An 8,991-nucleotide genomic window follows, 5' to 3' on the forward strand; every position below is an offset into this window, starting at 1 on the left:
TGGGAGATTGGAGGAAGAAGTGAGAAGGTTTCATTTGACTCAAAAGGGAGAGGGACCGGACAATCCGAGGATGTGATCTTGTGCCACTTTACTCTCTAGTGTTAATTGCTTTACGTTCTTTATTTCATTTTTCGCATAAACACTTTTTTTTTTTAATTTCGTAGTTTAGTTACCTTATTGTTTTATATTTCATTTCTAGTTCCCTAAAATTGCGTAAGAATTCTCTAATCATGGCTATTTCAAGAATTTTGGGAATGTGCATTGAGTTTATGGTTTTACATGAGAGATTGTGCTGTGCGATGAGCCAAGTATACCCGCACCAAATAGTTAAAGCATCGGAAAAGGGGAGTCTTTTTATCTCCCCTACATTTTGATTGCCTATATGCTTGACTTCTAAAGTGTGGAAACTGGGGGTTACTTGGCATTATATTGCATGATGTTTAAGTCTTTCATAAAAGCAATGTTGTGATCCTCTTAGTCCATAGCCCACTTCTAAAGTGTGGAAAAGGCATTGCACTAGACGAATGACCTTATTTCTTTCCCACGGTGCTCAAAGAGTGAACATCGAGGACGATGTTCCTTTCTAAAGTGTGGAAAGGGAAGCACTTCATGCTAAAAGCTTTTGATCAAATATGTGATGCCTAGCGTAGAACTATGCATGTGCTTGAAACTAATATCTTGTTTAGTCTAGCTTGAAAATGTGTGCTTTAAGTGAATAATTGAGTCTCAATTATGAATATCCTTAGAAATAAACTCTTTTGCACTTTAAAATTGTCTATATTGTATGCTTGCATGACGTTCACCTTCTATTTGGTTTGGACCATAGTCAAGGAGGCATCGAAGTGGGAGTGTACACTTTTCAACTCTAGAAAGATAAATGTGCTAAGCCCGGAAATGAACAAATCTTTGGTTAACTTGGGGCAAAAGTGAGGCTTATATGCTCTCTTGAAGGTGGCGTGAGGGGTTGTGAAGGAAAAATTTATTGTCGAATACTCAAAAGAGCCCAATGTGGCCACTTCGTGAAAAATAAAGTGTGGAAAGCCGTCTTGCTAAGACATTGGGGCAACCATTGCACCGTTCTTCGAAAAAGCGTAGATCTCTACGTGAAGTCGGTTTCCCCAATACAAGGTTTTAGAAGACGAGAAAACAAGAGAAAGAGAGCCATTCCGCCAAGATTCGGGCACCCATTGCACCGTTCTTCGAAAAAGCATGGAGATCCATATGAAGTCGGGTCGCCCGATGACGTTATCTTGGGGAATGAGAAAAGGAAAGATCTATTCCGTTAGGACCACGCACCCATCGCACTTATCTCGGAAAAGCATGGAGCTCCATGTGAGATCAGGCAGCCCGACGGTTGGTCCTAAGGGGTAGGAGAGGCCCTTGTTAACCACTCACATTAGCTTTATCTTGGGGCTTGAGGTAATAAGGTTGGACGGTTAGAGTTGATTTGTGTACATCGTTCCACTAGTTGGCTCTGCTAGTGGCCCTTTCAAAATAATTGGTGAACTTTCCTCTGGGTTGCATGCTTGGAAGTGTGGAAAAGAGTTGTTTTAAATGAATTTTTCTAGCCAAAAGGGTTATTATCTCTTGGGATATTCATTGTTGAGACTCTATGGTCTCTTGGGATTGCATTCTTTTCCTTGTTCTTTTTCTTCCAAATCTGCAACCCTTCTCTAGGGTTTGAGAGAAACGAAGCATTTTATAGTGGGAGCCATCACAAGTGCAAAATTGGAAAATTACAAAGATGAAATCTCGCGCAGGTTGGATTCTCGATGCGTCGTGAATAAATAGTAGCCCAAAACATTGCTCACTGGAAGCTCTCGACGCGTCAAGGACATGCAATAAGCCAAAGTTGATCCTTGTTGGCTCCTAACACATTCCAATGGTTCCCTTGCTTCGACATTTTCTCTCAAATGGTTTTAATGCATTAATAAACATAACAAATACATTCAAATCAAGAATTAGATCATGTTTAAATAAGAAAACAAGGAAATAAGTATTGGAGATAACAATTTAACGCGCAAAGAACCAAAAAGTTTATCTTAAAACACAAGTATGCACAAATGAGAGTGTATCAAACTCCCCACACTAATGCTCTTGCTTGTCCTCAAGCAAAATAGATTATTAAATTAAAAATAGGCATAAGTTTCTTATACTATCTCTTGTACCACATGTCATACCACAGAACAAACTTGCCACAAAGGAACATACTCCAAGAATTATCTCAATTTTCCTCACAAGATCCATTCACAAGACAATATTCAAGCACCAAATTAAAATTATTACTTAGGGACAAATCTAGTGTGTGCACTTAGTTATGTTTATGCAAAACTTAGCATTAAGAAAAACATCATATAGGCTTGCCCTTCATAGTCCTCCTAATATAGACCTAAAATTTGCATGCTAAGATCTAGTAAGTCTTTATTAAGCTTATAGCGGGGCCGCTAAAGGTTAAACCTAACAAAGAAGGGCTATGAAAATTAAATAAAGGACAGAAGTTCACTTTTATTCACCTTTTAAACTAGAAGAGATTTGTAAGTATAATTCTAGGAACAAATTACAATCCAAAAACAAAGCAACCCTAAAGAAAAATGGAAGTCAAGTACAAACTTTACAAAATAGATAAAAGAAACAACTGCAACTTTAATTCTTAGATTTTTTTTTTCCTGTTTGTTTTTTTGTTTGTTGTCTTATTTTGTTTTGTTTGTTTGTTTGTTTGTTTTTTTTTTTTTTTGAAGATTCATAACTAAAAAATTAACTAAGTATTTACAATAAACTATCAATACCCCACACTTAAACATTTTTAAAAAAAGATTGCTTTCAAAATACAAGCTCCATAGAAATCTCTTCTAACAAAATACCAAAGAATAAATGCTACATTCTCTCAAAGGTGGTGAGACAACTTTAAGTTAAATTTCCCTCGAATGATCGCAAAACACGCGAGTAACAATACTCCCTTAGCATGCCACATATTCTTTGACAACAAACTTAGTAGATAAATGGCAGTTGAGTGACTATCATCATTGCTTACAGAAGTGAATGCTATCTAAAAATGAGAATGAAATTTAAAAGAAAAAAGTCATCATTTAATTTGTACTCATATAAAATTGTGTGATGAGTGGAGGATTTATATATACCATACCACGAAAGAGAGTTGTAAAACAACAAATGAAATCTCTTTTTGGATGTGTTCTTGAAACGGTAAACTATCTTGCATTGCTTCTCGAGGAACCTAAACTCATACTCCATTAACAGAAAGCTAGTGTGATGAAAACAAGAATGGAACTATTTCTAAGCAGGAATAGTAAGAACATTTAAGAAATCTCTCTTTGGTCTATGATTATTTATAAAAATTTACTTGGTGACATTGATAATAACAGTATGAATTTGTATTATATATGCGCTGCATTTAGCTGATTGTATGATAAAAAAAAAACATTCACTATAGCTGCATATGTATACAATGGTAACTAAATCTATATATTTGTCAAGAAAATAATTTAAAAAATAGTTTAATGCAGGTATATTGACAAAACGTATTCAAATTGAAAATGTCCTCCACAAACTTGAGAAGACAATTTGCATCAACATCTATGCCACCATTAGGATTATGTGTATCCTTAACTTGTTCTATGATGATCTTCTCTTCAACATCAGTCATTTGTAGTTGTGAAATCGTTGTTTTTGATGGAGAGAGAGGTTGAGTTGCCATGTCTGGCATGTAGGTAAGATGAATAAAAGAATTGGCTCTTTGGAAAGAAAATAATTAAGGTTTACTTGGATTGGTTCTGGTCATGATAACGTAGCTCTTATATATAATATAAAGATTAAAAATATTGTGAAAGAATTAATTGAAGTTACTTCACCGTAAGGAAAAGAACAAAAGAGGAATATAATCATTTATTTCATTATTGGATTATTATATAAGAATCTTGTCTTCTTGCTTACAAAACACAAAAGTAAAATAGCATAACTAAGGAAGTTAAGGATAGTATTATCTTTTGTTTTGAAAATTTTCCCATCTCTTTCCTTCCTTCCATTACTTTTATTACTTATTCTTGAGAAATAAAAAAGAAACAAACTCCTCATGATCATCATATATATAATACAAATTTTATTTTGTCTAGTCTACATACCAATTTAATAATAGCTAAGATTTTTGGAAGCTTGAACAACAAACAAAACTAAAAGAAGAAAAGAGCAATGGTAAAAGAATTAAAGATGGAGGTACATATAGCTTTATCCATCTAAAGGAGAATTAAGTGATGAAGTAAAACATTGTAATATTGATTTTGTGGCCCAAACATGCAAACACTTTAAATGAATTTTTCTACTTTCCCTCAACTAACTCCACTCTTCCATATATCATGTTCTTAATTCTTGACTTCTTGATAATAACTAATAATACAGTAGTACAAATAAAAAGTGCAACACATACAGATTCAGCTGTACTAGTTAAGCTAGCGAGTTGAACTTCATACCTCTCACATGGATTGTGAAAGGGCAAATCATATTCGAACAACAACTAACATAACCAAAAGAATACCTGAGTCTAGTTAAGATTTCATATTATACTTAAAAGAAGAGCAAATGATGTTCATGTGCAAAATGTTTATTTTGTCTGTGAAGAGTCCACATCGAAGAAAAATAAAGGAAAACAAATGGTGATGGGTGTATTAGTTAGTTCAATGGATTTGATTTTTTAGTATGTTTGTCTCATTCATGTGCATTATAGTCCAATTGAATTGAATGACCTTAGCTTGGCCAAATCTTAGATTCAAATAACACTATCAAAAGATCATAATGTTTGTATATGTAGATCAAAAACAGAAAAAAAAAAAAATAGCTATGAAGTATAATAAAGTGCACATATACTCACCAGAATTTTCAAGTAATCCAGAATCAAACTATGAGTTGAACTTCTTGTATCTTCATCTTCTTCTCTTCCTGTTTCTTCCCAATTGCCCAGATTTAAAAGCGTGCTCTTGTACTTGAAGAAATCCACTTAAATATTTGGTTGATACCAATAACAAAAACATTTTTTTAACAAGAGAATGGCAAATTTGAGGGAAATACTAATGGCCAATTTAGTTACAAGAAAAAAGGTTTCCAATTTCCTCATTTCCAGCATTCTAAAAATTTTCAGATTTTTTTTTATTTTTATTTTCATTGGTTAATTAACTAAAGTTTTATAAATAATTATAGGTATGTATATATGCCTAAAGAATTTTCAGACTGAGTGGCTTAAATGTTAAGATAAGATGAATCTTTTACAAAATTTGCATTTTCTCAGATGTTGCGTCAATTATATATTTGAAACATGATAAAGAGAAGGTACAATGCACGTAGAAAACCATGATTCTTTTAGTAATATACCTTCAATCTTTCCAGGCGCTCTTTCGATCTCTTCTACACAGTCGATAGGGAAAAGGAAACAAAATTCAAGCAAGGAAGGTTACTTGAATTTGCATGTAATATATAAGATAGTTTTGTCAGCTCTTTTCAAAATTCAAATGGCACTTCATCATAAAGAAAACCAATATTGGGGACTTACTCTCACCATCATTGAGTCCATCATCTTCATCCTCGAAATCAAATGGATTATTCTTTTAATTAAAATATAAATAAAATAAAATCTTATAATTTAAATTCAAGAATAAATCATCAGCAACACTAGCATGTATCAAGAATTAATAATATAAATAAAAGTTTCCAACCCCAAGTATGAACTATATTCAACTAATTAAGAACGTACAAGTACAAATATAATACATTATACATGCATGTAGACCATCACAGCAACTCTAACACGCGGTGCAAGTGGAACACACACTCTAGTATTATTTGTTGTCGTCTTCATCCTGTAGATAATATAAATAATTGGTCAGACCATGACAGCGGGATAAAGTGATAAATTTATGTATGTTATGGTTACATGCTTACATTAAGGGCAGGACTCTGAAATTTTATCCAAATTAGATGAGTAATTGAGAGCACAATAAGAGTGTTGATGGGAAGAATTCCCAGAGTCATCTAGTAAAGATTTCATATTACTCCGGTGGCATATATATACCACTTAAAAGAAGAGCAAATGATGTTCATGTACAAAATGTTTATTTTGTCTGTTAGGAGAAAGAGATGGGTCTATAATAAGTTCATGGAGTTAGATTAATTAATTCATTGGATTTGATTTTTAGTGTGTTTGTCCCATCTATATGTATTATAGTCCAATTGAATTGAACAACCTTAACTTGGCCAAATCTTAAATTCCAACATTGTCAAAACATCAGACTTGTTTGTATATATATGTTGATCAGAAACAGAAACAAAATAGCTACAAATTAAACTATAATAATGTGCGCTGCACACATATTGACAAACCGTATTGAAATTAAAAATGGCTTCCACAAACTTGAGAAGAGAATTTGCATCGACATCTATGCCACCATTTGAATTATGTGTATCCTTAACTTGTTGTATGATGATCTTCTCTTCAACATGAGTTATTTGTAGTTTTGAAATCATTGTTGTTGATAGAGAGAGGGGTTGGGTTGCCATGTCTTGAAGGTAAGATAAGAAGCGGAGATCGAATTGGCTCTTTGAAAAGATAATAATTAAGATTTACTTGGATTGGTTTTGGTCATGATAATAATGCAGCTCTTATATAAGATAGGAATTAAAAATCTTGTAGAAGAATTAATTGCTTTGCTTCAAATCACGGCAAGGAAAAGAACCAAGCTGAGGAATATAGTCACACGTACACTTATTCCATGCAAATCTTTGATTGCATGTTCATTTTTGGATTATGTGAGAAGCATGTCTTCTTGCTTCTAAAACACAAAAGTAAAATAGAAGGAAAGAGCAATGGTAAATTGAGAGAATTAAAGATGGATGTAGATATTATAGAGCTTTATCTACTTAAAGAAGAACTCATCAAGAAGAACTCATCATCAGTGATGAAGTAATAAAGCATTATAGTATTTGATTTTGTTACCCAATTCAAACACTTTACAAGAAAATTTCTACTTTCCTTCAACTCCACTCTAACTTCTATCATATATATGTTCTTGATTCTTGATAACTAATACACTACAAATAAAAAGTGCAACTAACGCAGATTCTTCTGCTGAACTTCATATTGCATGCCCAGTTTATATTCTTGATCCAACTTCTTCTTCATCTTCCTGTTTCTTCCCAATATATTGCATGCCCAGATTTAAATTCTTTATTATTATTAGTTCAACTTATTGAGATTTTTTAGTTTTAATTTATTTGTATATACTTACTAGTTTTACACGGACTCATTTAATGCCTTGATATTTAAATAAGTAATTCAAAGTATATTAATAACCCAAATTATATAGGAGAAGTTCATTATAGTTGACATTAAAATTAATGTTTAATTTTCACTTTACTAAAAACAATTAGAGCAACAACATTACTAAAAAAATTCATAAATGGGGTTGCTCTTATATAAATATTTATTTTAATTGGTATGATATTAGATAGTAGATATAATTCGCTTTTGGATAAGTTTGTCATTGTTTTCGTCTTAATTGCTTGTCTGCCTTTTTTTTTTTTGTTAGTGTCTCATCTGCAATTGAGTTACTGGTGCTAGTTTGTAAAATGAACATATTTGGTTAAACTAGTTTGTTACATTAAAAAATAGATGCATGAAATCTCTAAATTGATTCCCTTATACTAATATTTATAAAATTGACCCAATCATTTTTTAGCCATGGATCATCCTAGAATTCCTAAGTTGATAAGATAAGAAGAGGAAAATTGAGCCTTTGAAAAGAAAATAATTAATCTTTGCTTGGATCGATTCTAATTGGGATGCTCTTTACATTATTTTTTTTTTTACAATACATAACAATAATGCAACTCTTATATAACTTATGAAATTAAAAATTTTGTAGAAGAATTAATTGAACATGTTTCAAATCAATGTAAGTAGCTAAAGAATCAAATTGAGAATACAGTTACACTTTTTCCATGCATAACATGGATTGCATGTCAATTTTTGGATTATATTATGTGAGAAGCTTATTTTCTTACTTCCTAGACACAAAAATAAAAAGGATTAAAGATGGAGGTAGAGATAGAGTTTTATGTATCTAAAAGAGAATTGAGTGATGAAGTAAAGTATTATAATATTAATTTTGTGACCCAAACACTTTACAAGAATTTTTCTACTTTACCTCAACTCCACTCTTCATCATGTTCTTGAATTGATGATGTAAGATTTTTCTGTATCATATAAGTTATATATATTAAGAACCAATGAACCAATTTATACGTACTCAAACCGTTTTGAATAATTGAATTATGTCTTGGAACTTGGATAAACACAAGGTTTCAAATTTAACGTAACTCATCATGAAAGCTGTCTATTAACTTTCTTGATGATTTGAATTGATCAGTAGATAACTTAGATTGGTTTACTTATGGTATTTTGTGCCTTAGAGTCACAAAACAGACTTCATTCAATACACACCTTTAGATAATGGCTATAATTTTCCCAAAAATCAAACATCTTGGAACCAGGGGTGTAGACCAAGCCTTTTCTTAGAGAAGGCTCGCAAAGAAGTTTGGAACTACAGTTATCGGCCACCTCTTATCTAACCTACATAGGGTGTGTTTAGTTGACAAGTTTAGCTATCAGGAATGAGTATCAACGTCACTTGTTATTGTTTGGTTGATAGGTTTTCAGAACACTACTATGGGTGTTGATTACCCTTTAGTAGCAAAACTCATTCCCTAATAAAATAAGAGTTTCATCTCATTCCTCCTCAATCGCTTCGCCAACTATTAATAGTCATTCTCATTCCACCCGGCCTACTACTAAACATGCAATGCAAAATACTTTCACCAAAATTCATTACCATTACCAAATATTTGATACTCATTCCGATTCCGATTTTCATGTGCGAACCAAACATACCCGGCCTTAGTTTTAACACCTTTTTTTTTTTTTTTTTTTTTCCC

At 32.3% G+C, this 8,991-nt stretch overlaps 1 long non-coding RNA gene across 1 annotated transcript; it reads right to left on the reverse strand.

The window, feature by feature from the left end:
- Positions 1-5,661: 5,661 nt before the first annotated feature.
- Positions 5,662-6,613, reverse strand: LOC116028282. The gene is made up of 2 exons (XR_004100104.1): positions 6,382-6,613; positions 5,662-5,861 (listed from the first exon to the last, which is right to left on the reverse strand). It is a non-coding gene; the product is annotated as an uncharacterized LOC116028282 (long non-coding RNA).
- Positions 6,614-8,991: the final 2,378 nt, after the last annotated feature.

This window comes from Ipomoea triloba, chromosome 9, assembly GCF_003576645.1.
Source record: "Ipomoea triloba cultivar NCNSP0323 chromosome 9, ASM357664v1".
Lineage (NCBI taxonomy): Eukaryota > Viridiplantae > Streptophyta > Magnoliopsida > Solanales > Convolvulaceae > Ipomoea > Ipomoea triloba.